This window comes from Sciurus carolinensis, chromosome 11 (genome assembly GCF_902686445.1).
Source record: "Sciurus carolinensis chromosome 11, mSciCar1.2, whole genome shotgun sequence".
Lineage (NCBI taxonomy): Eukaryota > Metazoa > Chordata > Mammalia > Rodentia > Sciuridae > Sciurus > Sciurus carolinensis.
In genome coordinates, this window is record NC_062223.1 from 122,041,797 (window position 1) to 122,058,969 (window position 17,173).

General features: G+C 42.6%; 1 non-coding gene and 1 pseudogene across 1 annotated transcript; both read right to left on the reverse strand.

The window, feature by feature from the left end:
* Positions 1 to 546: 546 nt before the first annotated feature.
* LOC124959671 (translation machinery-associated protein 16-like) lies at positions 547 to 12,374 on the reverse strand (annotated as a pseudogene).
* Positions 5,753 to 5,825, reverse strand: Trnaa-cgc (transfer RNA alanine (anticodon CGC)). Its single transcript has one exon. It is a non-coding gene; the product is annotated as a tRNA-Ala (tRNA).
* Positions 12,375 to 17,173: the final 4,799 nt, after the last annotated feature.

Consider the following 17,173-nt stretch of genomic DNA (forward strand, 5'->3'; position numbering starts at 1 on the left):
AAAAAAAAAAAAAAAAAAAAAAAAGATCACTTCTGGTATTTGTCCTTCAAGAGCTCATGTATAGGCAGCTTGATGCCCAGTGTGGCAATGTTAAGAGGTGATGGTACCTAGTGAGAGCTCATTACTGGCCCCTCCCTGTTCTCTGGTGTCCTGTCTCACCACCCTCCTGCAGGGATTGTGATGTCATTCACTATGAAGTAATATAGCCAGAGGCCCTTGCCAGGGTCATTCCTTTGAACTTTCACTCTCCAAAACCATGAGTTAAATAAATGTCTTTTCTTAATAAGTAACCTAGCCTTGGGTATTTTATTATAGAAACTGAAAACAGACTAATACAACTTATATCTATTTTAACAACTTAATGTAAATGAAAAGCAACCTTCTTTTTAAAATAAAAATCACAACACTATTTTTAAACTCAAATGGGACCCTCATTGTGCAGGAAAATGAGTTAAATAGCAAACTCTTATGTCTAGATCATTGTTTACCATAATTAATGAGTGTGACTTGAAGCTCTCAAATTATTTTCAACTCAAGTAAAGACAATCAGGCTACTGGAGTCATTTCTTCATCTGAGTCATTTGATTCACCTTTTAATTCCAATTCCTCTAAATTTTTGTCTATAGTTAAAATAGTTTTCCTCTTGTCCTTCTAAGGAAGTGAATCATTAGCACAGAGTTTTCTCATTTTAATGTTTGGCAATTTCTTCAGATCAAAATCCCATTCCCTAAAAGTTTTTAGACTGTTTGCATTTAAAATGTCTGGGATCTCAGGGAGCAAAGAGGGAAAAGGTGTTCATATTTGGTCTTCTCAAAACTTATTAAACTGACTTCGGGTGACCATCTGTCCACATGTTTCTACATTTGCAAATTAGAATGCACAAGACTTTCACCAGCTGTGCAAGCCCATATCCTTCATACTGCTGTTGCTTGGGCTCCATCGTCTACTTAATAACTGCTTCCCAGGAAAAGTGCCGCCTTCCCTGCCTGTCTTTGATGCTGTTATGTAACTCGATTTGCTCTAGCTCACTACTAAATATATTTAAATACCTTTCAACTAATTCACAAGCATCCTTCTTTGAATACCCCAATTTTTTTGGATCCAGATGATTTTGAAACTGCTGCAATTTTTCACCAATAAGATTGAGTCGAAAGGCCTTTTCATTCTTCAACTTTTCTTTCTTTTCCTGTTTGTGGGCCTCTCTAGTAATCTGAGCTGCTTTTCTACTATATGATGGATGACCCCCCACCCTCACCCCCACCTTGTCCTGTACTTTTTCCCTTTGGTACTTTAGGCGGTAGGGCTCAGGAAAGTGGGAGGGGGCCCACCATGGAGACGTCCAGGAGGCTGGGGGAGCCTCAGCGCTCTAGACCCGCCGATCACGGACCCTGGCCACAGCCCTGGACCTGCGCTCCAGCGCGTGCACGCGTGGTACTGCAGGGGCTGCAGCAAACCTGACCGGAAGCTATCCCACTTCTTGATATCGATCCCAAAGAACTAAAATCAGCATAGTATAGTCGTATATGCATAGAAATGCAGCATAATTCATAATAGCCAAGTTATGGAACCAGCCTAGGTGCTCATCAGCAGATGAATGGATAAAGAAAATCTGGTATATTTGCACAATGGAGTTCTATTCAGTCACAAAGAGGAAGACATAATGTCATTTGCTATTCAGAAATGGAACTGGAGAACATCATGCCAAGTGAAATAAGCCAGACTCAGAAAGTCAAGGGTTGAATGTTTTCTCTCATATGTGGAAGCTAGAGAGAAAAAAGGAATTAAAAAGGGGGGAGGGGGTCTCATGAGAGTAGAAGGGATATGAGGAGAGTAGAAGTGAGGGACTAAGGGAGAGGGAGAGGGGAGGGAAAGGGGAAGAACTGAGGAGTGAGTTGACCAATTATGCTATGAGCATGTGACTATACCACAATGCATTCTAATTAATATAAAACTAAAATATACCAATTAAAAATGAATAAATAAATAGAAGGAAGACCAGGACAGTAGAGGAAGGGGATTGGGGTGCAGGGAGAGGGGAGAAAGGGATAGTACTATGGACTGAAGTGAATTAAATTGTTACATTCACTTATGAACATATTAAAATAAACCCACTATTATGTATAACTATAATGCACTAATAAACACATTTAAAAAGTAAAATATTTGCTTCCTTTATTAACTGATCTAGAAACCATGAGTAATCCAAAAATAATGAGCACCCCTTCATAATGGTGTCCTCTAAATAGAAATTTCAATTAAAAGGAGCCATGTCTCCTTGGATGAATGCTGATTTCAAGACTGGAGTAGGAAACATGAATGAGGTCTGAGAAATTCTATTGTATTGGAAAGCAAAGATGCTATTATAGACCAAGGGTTGTCTCAAGAAGATTTAGGAGCCTGCTTCAATGGCCTTCCATTGGCCAGAGTGGGATGATTTGAGCACAGTAGCAATAATAATAAAATAACTGCAACGCCAAGTCAAATAGATTAATATCCACATGTTCATAGTGATACTTAAAAACAAAATTAAGTAAATAAAACTAAATGAAAACTTTGGAAGATGCTGAGGAACCTACTCACTATGGAAATGATAAAGAAGAAAACTGAATGGAAAGAAACAATATTCAATCTACTTTTCCTGTTCAGCCCAACACTCAGGAATTTTGGCTGGTTAATGCCACAATCATTTTGCAGTTCCTACTCAGAAACAAATCCAGTTTGAGATACCCGAGGCTAAAAAGGTTTTTTTTTTTAATTTTTTTTTTTTTTTACATAAACATTACATGTCCACAACTTTATTTTTTAATTGTGTCTTTCTGACTGTTAGGAAGCCCAGACATAAAGGTGTGGATCAGGAAATCAAAGTTTAGAGAGATGGACGTTAGTGACTGGGTTCCTATTAGAAACCACAGCAGTCCTTCAGGACAGCAAGAACTTCAGGGACTCTCCTGGCCAGAGACCAGGGTCTGTGCTGAAAGAGTTGTAAGCACTGCTGTTTACACTGGGTGGTACCAAATTAGGAAATGGTTTGAAATTCAAAGAGAAATTTTAGACGAGTGTCCAGGATCAGACTATCTAACACCCCTCCTTCCACACAAATAAGGCAGAGAAAACAACTTGTTTCCTTCAGGCAATGCAAAATGCTCAGTTCTTCTGCTTTTAAAACTCACAAATGAGATTAGACAATTTTATTCAAAAAGTAATTAACACAAAAACTCATTTCAATGGTTTATTTTAGTTAAGGAAGATGGGGAGACAGGAAAAATGAAAGTAAGCGAGAGAGGTAGAAAAGGAGATTATCAGGAGAGATAAAAAAATATTTTGAGAAGAGGATTAGTGGTTATAAACTGTCCTCATTTTGCTATTGCTATTCATTTGCACCCCAGGCTTCAAAATGGATTTTTGCCTATTAGGTCTGTCCTTTGAAAATCTGGACTGCTGATTATACTGTTAGTTCTCAGGAACCTGAATTCCTAGTGGGAAAGAAGAAAGCAGTACATGTAGCCTACCAGAAGGCAGAGTGCTGATAGAGCCTTAAATAATAGCTAAGAGAAACCAAGATCACTTTTGTATAATTCCGTGTTGACCAGCCAGTCTCCCCAGGAGACAACTCCCTGCAGGAAATTTATCCAGTGGGGAAAAGGGTAGTAGCCTGAGCTCCAGACTCCTTAGCCAGTGGCCTAGCACCATGAGCTTTTGCTTGGTCTTTAGTGGAGAATGCTCAATCACATTGAGTGACAGGGCTTCCCTGACTAAGGGCCATGGAGCATTAAATTCTAGAAAAAAAAAAAAAATAATCCTTCCATTTTCTATCTATTTTTAGTTCTAGTTCCCATATTTAAAAAAAAAAAAAAAAAAAGTCTTCTCTGTGTATTAGAACAATGCACAAGGGAATAAATCACTAGCCAAAATAATGGTGCAAATTGATCAAGAGCAAATTTAGGAGTCATCAAATGCTATAGATATTGTCCCATTATTCCCAAAGTTTGGAAAGGCAAGATGCTTCTTAGCTGGGCAGGGAGATGCAGGCCTAATTCCCAGCAACTCCAGAGACTGAGGCAGGAGGATTGCAAGTTTGAGGTCAGCCTCAGAAACTTGGTGAAACCCTGTCTTAAAATGAAAAATAAAAAGGACTGGGAATGTAGCTCAGTGAGTTCCATTCTCTGTACTGTGGGGTGGGAGGGGGAGATGTTTTTTCCTTTGTTTTGAATCACTAAAATACTGATAGGATGAAAATGAAAATTCTTTTAATGCCTCAAAGTTTTGTTTTGCTTTATTACCTTGCTTAGGATGAAGAAAAGATAACGAACAGTGACATACAACTTACTTGATAGAATACAGTCCCTGGAGGTGATCAAGTACTTTGTGATGTCCTTTTGGGTCAAGAAAGGATGAATTCTTCTACTTAATGTCTGGTGAAATGAAGAGCAAAGCAGTCAAGTGATTAGTCAGATGTCCCAAAGGAAGTTAGTGATGGCGATGAAACAGTTTTATTCTCTAAATGTATTGACTACAGACCCTGAAAAACTGGAGCTCTTTGCATGCATCTAACAGGCATGTATTGATTTATTAATTTATAAATGATTGCTAGGAATGATTCTAGCCTTTGGAACACAAAGACACAGTTCTTGGAGAGGCAGAGAAGAAAGTGCAGGGTTGAAAGTCTCATCCTTCGAGTGTTTTGTTCCAGATCTCCCGGGCACTGTGCTGGTTGAAGGTGAGAATGGGAGGAGGTGCAAACTGAGAGAAGGCTGAGAGCAGATGCCTGGGCCGGCACCCAGGGCAGTGTTGGCATTGAGGGGTGTGGTCAGGGAAAGGTCACCTTCCTGGCAAAGTAACTTAAAAATAAGCGCAGAAGAGATGAGACAGAGCTACCTGTTGATGAAACTCCCTTGAGAGGTAGTTGGGAATATCATCCTAGGGAGTGGAGCAGGATAACTCTAATCAAAGGAATCCAAAGCCTTGAGACAAAAGCCAAAACCAGATGCTGTGCATGGGGCCTGGCTGTAATCATGCAAGGACGCAGGAAGCAGGTGGGTGCCCACATGTGTGTTCCAGCCTGGACCCAGCCACAGGGTGCCCTGAGTACTTCATGTGAGCTGTCCTGGCCAATGTTCTGACCCATTTCAGGTGTGCTTCCTGTGCTGAAAATGAGAGAGCATTTGGCTCTGTTGCCCTTTAACATGCTTCAATACTTTCATCCAATTAACCTTGCTCTGATTCCATCCCACCGTGTGACTAAGGTAGGTTCTCTTTTAGATTTTCCTAAGCAAACAGGATGTGCTCACTCATGAATACAACCAGCAATCAGTTAGTAATAGATTTCACTGTTCAATGACAATATATTCTGGTTAATTAATTTTCTTATGGATCTGATAGGCATGATTCAGATAAGCTGAGAGGGAACTAATAAAATCCAGTTCCCATGCTTGCAAAGCTCAAGACCAGAAATGGAACTTTCCAAGGTAGTGGTAACTTTCTTGACCAACCTGTTCCCAGTTCCAAGCACACTGACTAGCATTTAGTTAAGAACTCAGTAAGCATTACTGTTATTATTGCAAAAGTATTCCTATTAGTTTGTTTGCTAATTTATTTTAATAGTCAAGGGAATTTTAAGCATAGAAATATCTACACACCTTTAAGCCTACACTCCTGCAAAGTGGCATGTTCCTGGAAAGCAGAGATTTGACCATGCAAGGTCCTGCATATATAAAGACTCCGTGAGAGTTGATTATTTATTTATTTATTTTTTTGGTGGTGCTGGGGATTGAACCCAGAGCCTTTTGCATGCGAGGCAAGCACTCTACCAACTGAGCTATATCCCCAGCCCCAAGAGTTGGGTAGTAATGAATAGCCTACATGGTGCTTGGAAGGCAGTTTCAAAGGTTGCTAAAATTGTGACAGTTATCTTCTGTTGGCATTTTTTCTGCTTCTGCTTTGTTCCATTGTCTTTCCCTCTGACCTCCAATTAGGCAGTTGAAGTTAAACTCTATCCTCCCTAAGAGTTCCTTAAGCTGTGCCTCTTGGGTAGCATGTACCCCTCATATTTAACTTCCCTATAATGGTTTTCATGATAATGCCCTATATCTGCAATGACAGGGATGGATAGGGAGAGCTAGGTTATAGGAAGTCCAAGAGGGTAATAATTAGATTACCCTCAGTTTATTTTTTAGCCTTCAGGAAACTTTCCAACAACCTTAGGCAGTATAAATTTCAGTTGTATATGGGAGAAAGGGAATTGTTTTCATTTGGTGGTAAGGAGTTTTTTGTTCCCACCTTTTCCATTCCTAAAACAAACCACAACCCAACCTAGAAGTTTGAGGAAGTGTGGTATAGAATAAGCCCAGGCTTTGGCACAAACATCTTAGCTTGGAACTGTATCTTGTTGTTTACCAGGTGTGCAGTCCTGGGCCAATTTCCAGTCTGTATAATAAGGAAGGTCTTAATGTTTCCCTTTCCTATTACTCAGAGAGGAGTAGATAAGAGCTTTCTCTCTCTCTCATTGGAGTAGAGATCATGTCTTTTTACCCTCCTTTGTGTCTTTATTACATAGAATATGCCCAATATATATATATATATATATATATATGTATATATATGTAGACACAATACCTTTGTTCTTATGTGGTGCTGAGGATTGAACCTAGGGCCTCGCGCATGCTAGGTGAGTGCACTACCACTGAGCCACAACCCTAGCCCCAAATACGCTCATTATTAATTGCTGACTTGAATGAGTAAGTTGGATCAACTAAATCAGTGATCCCTAAGGTTTAGCGTAAATCAGGATCTCCTGAGGGGCTTTTTAAAGCATGGACCGTCAAGACCCAACTCAGGAATTTTGGTTCAGTAAGTCCTGGGGGAGTCAGAGAAACTGCAACTTTGACAAATTCCCAGGTGGTGCTGATGCTGAGGCCCCGGGGCTGCAACATGAGAAACGGCCAGAAGATGGCGCCATCATCGAACCCAGGCTTCCCCTGGGAGCGGGTGGAAATGGGTCAGCTCTGGGCTCAACCTATAGAAACAGGTTTTCCCAAGCAGGAGGGGGAGGATGCGGCCGGGCTGGTTGCGCCGCAGAGCAGAGAGCAGAAGGGAGAGAGGGAGCAGCTGTTGTGGGGGAGGAATCAGAGCCCTTTCACCAGTCCCTTTTCACTGCTGGTCGCCCTCAGAGGAGGCCTCTCTCTCCCTCCAGGCGCTTCTGCCTTGCCAGACGCCAGAAGCACTGGTATCATCGCAGCAAAGTTTAAAATTTCATCCCCATGAAAAATATTCTTGGAGCTTCCTTTTCAGTGACCCCCATTAGGGAACTGAACCTGTAGGAAAAGTAAATCTTTCTGAAAATGTAATGACAATACCATGTGTGGTTGACAAAGCCCTTCCATCTTTCCTCTTGGTGTCCACCCCCTCCCCCTTTAGTTTGCCAGTGTTATTTACCATCACTACTCGGCATTGGCACGGTCTGGGCTTCCTCTCATGTTATGCCCACTTTAAAGAACTGTTAGGATGAAATGGAAGACACAAGGGAAAAGTGCAAGACTTTTTTTTTTTTTTTTTTTTTTGAGTAAGGACTCAATAAACAATAAATAGATAAAAAGGAAACAGTGTTGGTCTGATAGCCAGGGACCAAGGGGTGAAACTGATTTTGGTTTAGCTACATGCTGTCGAATACAAGCTTCTACCTACACTGTCCAGTACGGTGGCGGTGAGCCACAGGTGGCTTTTGAGCACTTAGGTGACACTAGGGCCCCTGAAGAAGTGAATTTTAACTAAACTTAAATTTAAATATTGACCTGAATTAGAATGGAGATTATGAAGAATACAAGCAACAATAGGTGTTGGCGAGGATGTGGGGGAAAAGGTACACTCATACATTGCTGGTGGGGTTGCAAATTAGTGCAGCCACTCTGGAAAGCAATGTGGAGATTCCTTAGAAAACTTGGAATGGACCCACCATTTGACCCAGCTATCCCACTCCTCGGCCTATACCCAAAGGACTTAAAATCAGCATACTACAGAGATACAGCCACATCAATGTTCATAGCTGCTCAATTCACAATAGCCAGACTGTGGAACCAACCTAGATGTCCTTCAATTGATGAATGGATAAAGAAACTGGTATATATATATATATATATATATATATATATATATACACACACAATGGAATATTACTCAGTCATAAAGAATAATAAAATTATGACATTTGCAGGCAAATGGATAAAATTGGAGAATATCATGCTAAGTGAGATAAGCCAATCTCAAAAAAACAAAGGATGAATGATCTCGCTGATAAGTGGATGACGACACATAATGGAGGGTGGGAGGGGGGCAAGAATGGAGGAAGGAGGGACTGTATAGAGGGAAAAGAGGGGTGGGAGGGGTGGGGGGAAGGGAAAAAATAACAGACTGAGTCAAAAACTATTACCCTATGTAAATGTATGATTACACAAATGGTATGCCTCTACTTCATGTACAGAGAAACAAGATGTATCCCATTTGTTTATAATAAAAATAAATTTAAAAAATTTAAGTATTGGACAGCACAGTTTTAGCAGAATGCCTTGATGGGTGTGAAAAAAATGTCACTTGGGTTTTAGGAGCGGGTAAGAGGTAATTAAATTGACTCTACCTAAAAATGCATGGGAATTTTAGGGCATGGACCATTTAACTAGGAAGGAAAGGGAGAGAAGTTGAAGAAGAAAGAGTCCCCAGGTATTGCAAGGGGTTGAAGGCTAAGCAAATGAGAAAAAGTCAGCAAAACTCCTCGGGTGGCAGAAATGGCTCAAGGGGATTTGAAAAACTGGAACGCCTAATATTCAGTCTTGAGTTATTTTCCGAGCTACACAGCAGTGTTACTTCTCTCTGTTGCCCCATCTCTTCAGAAGTGTCTGCTCAACACAGAGCCTGGAGGTGGCAGCAATTAGGGAGTGAAGAGATGACGAGTTCTGGGGGCGTCCAGTGGGGTGATTCATTTAGGAAGGGTGACAGCGTGCTCAGAGGGAATTGGAGGAGAGAAGGAAATTCAGCACAAGTAGGATCCAGGGGCTGGGAGACTCTGCCAGGATGTTGACTTTTCCACTGCAGCGAGGATGGAGATTTTGGACCCAATTTTAAATAAATCTTAAAGGTACCGACAACTCCAATAAGTGGGAAGACTTGGATATCCAGGCAACTGTCTCAGAGCATTTCCCCAGACTAATGCTTCCTGGCCCAAATAGCATCAACCTCTTGAAGGGCCTCACTGCAGGTGTGGGCGAGAAAGGTGGGGAGGCTTGAGCCTGTGGTTACACAGCAGGCGAACAGGACGCAGAGTCACCCTTGTCGTGCTGCATTTATAAAGCATGGCATCGTTTCTTTCTGGACCTTTGTGTCTCTCTGTGGTGCCTTGCAACAATGAACCACTGTCCACCTGCTCCCAATTTCTGTAGTCGTGTGTGTGTGTGTGTGTGTGTGTATGTGTGTGTGTGAAGAGAGGGAGAGAAAGAACACAAAATGACAAGCAGCTTTAACAACAGGCATATTTCATGTGCCGAAACAGAGCCTCCCAGTCAGTATCTATTATGCAGTCCTGGAAGATGACTGCTGAGTGTAATAAATGTGGAATAAACATCCTCTTACAATTGATTCCATGGCAAACTCTCAGATGAGGCCATGTCAGCTCTCCCTTCCCTGCCTGGAACCTAGTGATAAATCAAAAATTATTGCTTAGCAGCCACCTGCGACTCAAACCCATAAAATTTGCCTTTGTGACTGGGAGAGCTTTTGGTGTGTGTGTGTGTGTATGTGTGTTTAAGAATCATATTAAGGGGGTTGGGGAGATACCTCAGTTGGTAGAGAGCTTGCCTTGCATGCACAAGGCCCTGGGTTCGATCCCCAGCACCGCCAAAAAAAAAAAAAAAAAAAAGAATCATATTAATTAATATATTAATTTACCATATTTAACATATAATTTAACATATTAATTAATTATTAACCAATCAAGTTATTGGCTTCACTGTGACATTTCTATACATGCATATATCTTGCTTTGATTATGTCCACCCTTTCTTCCTCTCCCCTCTCTCTCTACTCCCCCGGCCCCTTCCCCTTGCACTAGGAAGGCTTTGGATAAACAATGGAAAGGAGACAATGCAGATTTTCCAAGGGAAGGGTTGCTTGTGCTCTCCTGGTCCATCTGTCCTATCTGAGCAAGGCCTGTTGCATCCAACACATGAGACCTTCATCATCTTCCACATCATCTCCATTTGCTCCTCACCCTCTAACCTCCTCTATATTCATCTCCTTACCCTTCTGACCTTGCTCACATGATCACACCAGCTTCCATCAGCGTGGTTGCCCGGGGCAACTCCCAGTGGAGGTGGAGTGAGCAGGTAATCTTTGGTAGGATTTGAGAGTATCACATTCTTTCTAGAAAGCTCCTATTAAAATAATTAAATTCCCGGGGAGAAGTGGGAGGAAGAGAGTAGAATGGTAGCATTCAGCCGGCAAATCGGCAAGAAATATCCCATTGAGTGGACTAGATCTTACTAGTGTAGGAAGGGAAGCTGCAGGGTCCTGGGAGGATGGGGGAGGGGGAGGAGAACAGGCTTTAACAGGGGACAAGGTGGGGAGTGGAGGAAAGCAGCAGGAGGGATGAGAGGGACATGGCTGAAAGGCGGTGCTCTCTGAGAGAGGCTGTACCAGAAATATTCTAATTTGTAAAGGAGAGAGTGAATTAATCCTAAATCCTGAAAATCAGACCAACCTGGATTTAAATTGTGGCTCAGCTCTGATTGATGTGACCCTCTTGGGAGCCCGTCTCAGGAAGTTTATTTCCCTGATGGATACAGGTGGTCCTGGAGATCCCAAAAGATAATATATGGGAAGCCTGCACTTGGAAGGCGCACACACACACACACACACACACACACACACACACGCATCGTTTCTGCCCAAGGTTGACCATCCTTGCAGCCACAGCAAAGACCAAAGGTGATCACCATGTGCATGTAAGTCTCTGCCTTTCAGAGCGCTTTCCTATAGGATTGTCATGATTGCCCAGTTGTGACAACCTTAAGAGAAATGAAGCACAGTGCTAAGCTGGAGCAGAACCTTTGACTCTTTAGTGTCCTAGACCTGGGCTGCTAATAAGGGACTTTTTAATACTCCAGGTCTCATCTTCAGCCCTGGAATGTTTAGGGCAGCTAATCAGTTGGACGGAGAATAACGTATGCACATTTGAAAGACATTGATTGTATGACATTAATTAGGAGCTCAGTTGGGGTGTGCAGTGTCTGCTTTGCAGCATGAAGGCAGAGTCTGCAGCCCTTAGAGAAAATCAGCATTTGACACTGCTGTCTTCTTGTGTGCCAAGCTAGCCAGAGGGAGCTTTGCCAGTTTGTTGACATCTTCAGGGCCCAGTGCTTCTGATGAAGACACAGTAACCCAAAGTACTGTGACGAGGTTGTGTGTGGACTCATTTGAATTAAAGTCTGTGTGGGCATGAACTGAGCTTTGAGGGATGGGTATGAAGAAAAGCACCACGTACTTGCTAGGAAGAGGAAAAGAGCAAGTGGTATCCCAGTAGGGCTCAGCATCATTCATTACTGCCACCCTCAACGATAGTTAACACCACCATTTATTGAACAATTATTATGTGCCAGGCACCGTGCTGAGGGTTTTCCCTACTTGGTTTCTCTGAATCATTGCAGCCCCTTTATAAGGAACTATTTTTATTACCCTGTTTCAAATGAGAAATCCCAAGCACTCTTATCAAGATTAAATAAACATCCTCAGGTTACAATGCATATGGAGGTATCATTGCAAGTCTGGGATTTCCATTGTTAGATCATTTGTTCTTTACAACTGTACTATGTATCTGTCACAAAACTGATCTGATACGTGACCTCGTATTACTGTATTGATTGGCAAGAAGGGGGAAATATTTTATGGCATTGGTATTTTATTGAGTAGGGTTGGACTGTGTCCACAGAAAAGGCCAGATCAGCCCTTACTGTACCAAGACAGCATCGCAAAGGGCTCAGGTCACCTTGTGTCCTCCTCTCTAACTGCCCCCTGGTCAACTGAACACACGAGAAGAGTCTACAGGATTGGTCACTATTTAGATTATTTTGTCTGAGGTCCTCAGAGTGGTACACTGAGCAGGGGGATGGAGTCATGGCAAAGAAGGTGATGGCTGAACCTGGGACAATAGTCCTGTGAGTTTCCAGTCACTGAATCCTGACCATCTACCCGGCACAATCCCCGTAATAACCCCTTGAGGCAGGTATGGTCACACTCAGCTGTGGAAAACTTAGACACAGAGTTTGAGTAGCCTGCCTAAAGTCTTACAGGAAATGCTGCAGTTTTGACTCGAACTCATACTGATCTGGAGCCATGTCCAGACTTTTAACCCTGTTGATCTGTAGCTATCATTCTAAGCAACAAATAAATGCGGCAGAATGGCTTTGAAAATCCCCCTTATGAATCTGTGGGTTCCCAGTTGCTGAAGCGATTCAGTGAGAGCCTGTCTGAGAGACTCACCTGGAAAAGGTTGGACAAAGTCACCCCTGCATTCCTCCTACCAGATCTATCGGGTGCTAAGATCTGATCCAATTTGGGATAAGGCAGGGTAATTTCAGAGGATCTGGAGAGCTTTATTAGTTATTCTCAGAAAATCTTTGGTAGCTCTCTGAACTCTAAGAAGTACTTCTGAAGCAAAGCTCCAAGCTGTTCCTACCACGTTATTTTTTTTTTTTTTCTGAGATCAAATAGAAAAGAGCTGGGAGCCAGGGTGGTTGTCTCCTCCCCAGGCCCCTTCTCACACTCACTGCTGAGTACTCTATTCAGACTCTTCCAGAAAGAAGCCTCTCTTCCCACTTGACCTCACCTCAACTTAGTCTTTCCATTAAGATTCCCTTCCTTTAATTGTATCTTGAGATAATAAATGTGAAAACATAGAAATTCAATCAGAGCGAAGGCTTCATTCACCCCAGCAGGTTCCAAAAGCATTTAATAAGTTGAGTGGAGACATAAAAATAGATCATGAGACAGCTGGTAAGAATAACATTTGCCACGAGAGCACTTAGGCACGAGGAGGACTAGTGAAAAGAGAAACTCGGTGGTGTCGATGGGAGGTGAACTGAGGTTTGCTCTTTTGGAGGGAAGAAGAACACAGAGGTTCTGGGATGAGAACCAGGCAGACACCAACAGAAGAAAGAGTGGCTGGAAGATGCTGGCAGTGGGGAGAGGGGTGGCAAAGCAGAAGCAGTCACAGAGTTCCAGGGGAGATCCATATCCCAGGGCAGCCTTGGAAATAATTACAGCTCACCGAAAAATCAATCAGCAAGCTTTTACTGAGTCCTGGGAGCGCAATAGCTATGTGAAACCAAAAGACAGGCCCTTCTGCAAGGAGAGTGCAGTGTGCTGAGGAGATAAAAATAGCACACTCGAAACAATTAGAGAGCAATTAATGCCAAACTGTCTGGTTCTGACTCGTACAACAGGACTCCAGAACAAGGAAGAAGCCTGGGGAGCTGGGATAATCGGCTAGGCAGTGGTAACAAAAACTCCCTGGAGTCCTCACCGTCTTGAGCAGCTAATACTTGGAGGAAGGGTCTATCCCTATAGAATACTCTGCCTGTGCAATATAGCACGACCCAAACTAACCATGGTCTTGCCTTTCCAGAAGTTTCCAACTACAAAAAAAGAGCATCATATTTGACCTATGACAGATTTGCTGAATAAATGAACGATTGGAGTCCTAGGACTTCTTGGGGACAACTAAAGAAACAGGAGGGCAGGAGTAACATGGTTAAAGAAATATTGCTCAACCTTTTGTACGCATTCTGAAGCAAGGACTATGTCTTCATTCCTTATTTATTAAGACCCCATCACACCCAAAAAAGTACTATGCTGGTCCTGGCGATGGGAGGTCTGGAGATAAACCAGAATAGTCTACCAGTTTCAGATGGCTCCTGGTAGAGCTTGTTTTGGAACTTGGAGTCTAATTATTTATACCATGTCTCAAATGACTAAACACACTTCTACTAGGTCAATCATTAGCTCTGTGAATAGTTTGCATCTACTATGTAATCATTCATTGATTCAGCAAAACTGTCGTAGGTCAAGTTTTATGTTCTTTTTTGTAGTTGGAAACTTCTGGAAAGGCAAGACCATGGTTAGTTTGGGTAGTGCTATATTGCACAGGCAGAGTGTTCTATAGAGATAGGCCCTCTATAAAAGCATTTAAAGGCAGTGTTTTCCTCTAAAAATAGTTTATTGTCAAGCGAGGAGATAGTCACATGTACACAGTTCGGAGGAGTGACAGCTGACCTGGCAGAAGGAAAAGCCTTTGAGTGGGTCTTGGAATGGGCGTTTTCAGGGGTAGGCTTTACTAAATGAGAATAATATTCAGGCAGATGGAAAGGAATGTACAAAAGCTGGAAGCATGAGAGCATACTGTAACCTGCTCCAAGAGCTATAAATAATTGAGTGTTACTAGAGCACAAAGTTCTAAAAGGGGAGAAGTGGAAGATGATGGTGAGCAGATCAGCAGGAGTCCACTTATGAATGACTCTGGATGCCATGCCAGTGGGACCAACTGGGTCTTGTTAATGACTGAGGGACCACTGTGGAATGTTGAGTGGTGGAATGACTGACGGGATAAGGTTTGTGGATTCAAAAGAACATTCTGTCAGCTGTACGGAAGTAAATGAAGTTGAGGGTGGGGAAATGGAGAACTGAGGCAGGAGGAAGAGAGACCACATAGGAGGCCGTTGCAGGGGTCCACCTTAGAGACCATGAGAAGCTGGTTTGAGGAGCAGACAGTGGAGAAGGAAGGATGGAGAGATTCTGGAGGGCTACCTACAAACCAAAGTCAATAGGCTCTTGTGACCAATTGGTCATGGGGATGAGGGGCATCAGAGTCACCGTAAAGTTGGCAGGGAAGGAAGTCTCTCCCTGAAGTTCTGCCTGCTTCTTGGGTTGAACTGAAACCTGCCCCTACCCAAGGGCACTGCCTCACCTACCTCTCCTCTGGCGGATGCTCATCTGCCATCTCCCAGGTACCAGTCAGACAAGTAACGCTGATCCTGACAAGGAGTTCTGCTTCCAAACCCAGTCTCAATCCTAGTATAAACATTGTTCCTTGGAAACCCACATCTTCCTGATATACACATTGTTCCTTGGAAACCCTGATATACCCCCTCTTTTACAGATTTCACCTGCCTGGTTCACAGAAGACTTTAGTGCCCAGGTCAGGTTTTGTCTGCACCCAAGACCTGCCAGCATCTTGACTTCTCAGTCTACGTAAGTGACCTGTGCCATGGTGGAACTTCAGCATGACATTCACTTCCATTCTGCTTCAATCGTTCACACCTATGGCCACACTTCAGGTTTAGTCATTATCTGAAAAGTGTTCATCCATGAAACCTTTAACTCAATATCCACCCTCTGACCACAGATTCTTACCCTTCCATTTCTCTAACTTCTTTTTTTTTCTATTGCACTTACATTGATGTTAATAAAATCTCTTGTCATTTTGCCTTTCCACTTTCAGCCATCTATCAATTCCCTTCTCCAATAAGACTAGAAAATACACTACTTTTTCATCATTATCTTTTGATTTTCCCTGCCTCTCTTTCACTGTCATCTTTTGCTCCTCTGCTCAATAAAACCCCAATCGCGGTGCTAACCTAGATATCTCTTGCCTCCCTTTTTGCACCTGGTTGCAGGCCAAAATCCTGATGCTCCCTTTAGACTTTTCTCCCTCATGCCAAGTCATCTTCAAGCCCTGCTGTGCTGCTTCCTGAATATTCCTCCAATTAGGTCCCTTCCTCTCTGCCCTGCCTTAATTCAAGTTCTCAATATTTTTCATTATATTAATTCCACTTATTGATCTAACTGCTTACACGTCAGGAACTGAATTTCAAAATCATTTTCTGAATTAGGTTCTGATCCTATCTCTGTAGCCAGAATCATTATCTAAAATACAAAAGTCATCATGTCACTCTCTTACTTAGACTATTTTAATGACTCTCCAAATTCTTTTGCCTCATATATAACATCCATTGTGATTGACCTTGTTCATCTCTCCAGCCCCTGCTTTCCCCATTCTTTCCAAAACCCTATTTCCTTCACCCTATCCTAAATTCTATTAAGCCACTTGTAGGTTCTACCTGGTCTCATGGCCTTTCTTTCTGCGGCATATATTCTTCCTCTGCCTGGAGACTTTACCTCTTTGTTATTTCTCTACTGGTTCTTCAAGATGCAGCTGACCTCCAGTATAGAACATGGGAACTTACTCTATGCCACTCTATTGGATCTGTACAAAGAGGTTCTTGAAATTTATTCTACCTCCTCACTTGAAATAGTTTGAAATAGTTGTTGCTGCTAAGTAATCCTTGAGAATCCCCATTACTATACCTTTCTTATTTTGTCAGATTTATGTTTACTTCTTTATTTTCTACACTAGGCTGAGACTTGTTGAGAATAGGAATTGTGTTAGTCAGCTTTCTGTGTCACCAACATACCACACAAGAACAAGTAGAGGAAGAAATGTTTATTTTTTTCTTATTGTTCATGCTGGGCCAACTCCATAGGCCTGGGTCCAAGGTGAGGCAGAGCATTAAGGTTGAGACCACCACTTCTGTCTGCCCTGCAAATGTTGGTTTCAGCCAGCAACTGTGTTTTGAAAGTACTCGCTATACTAATAAAGCCTTCCTTCCCTTTCAGTGCAGTGGAAATGAAGGTTGATGGGCCCTGCTGTTCCCAGCAGGCTTCCTCATCAGGGACCTGAGAGGAAGGTCAGGAGGGAGGGGTAAGTTCTGAAAGTTCTTTGAAGGACCAAACCCAGCAGCTTCCTTGAAATGCCCCCTTTACTGCCTAATGAAAGGGTACCACAGATTCCAAAGTCTATCATTCTGCAAAGAGTTAGAAGAACTGCACTTTTAGGTCTTCATTTTCTTCCTGCCGCATCCTCTGCCCAGTCATCAGATGTCATGGTTCTTTTCTTTTTCTAGTCCTGGGGATTGAACCCAGGGTCTCATGCATGCCAGGCAAGTGCTCTACTGCTGAGCTATACCCCCAGACCCAGCAGACCCAGTCATCAGATGTAACGCCCTAAAATATGGGTAATCAGGCTGTCCATCTATCAAAAAGCCTTTAGTGTGTTCCCACTGCCTACAAGACAAAATCT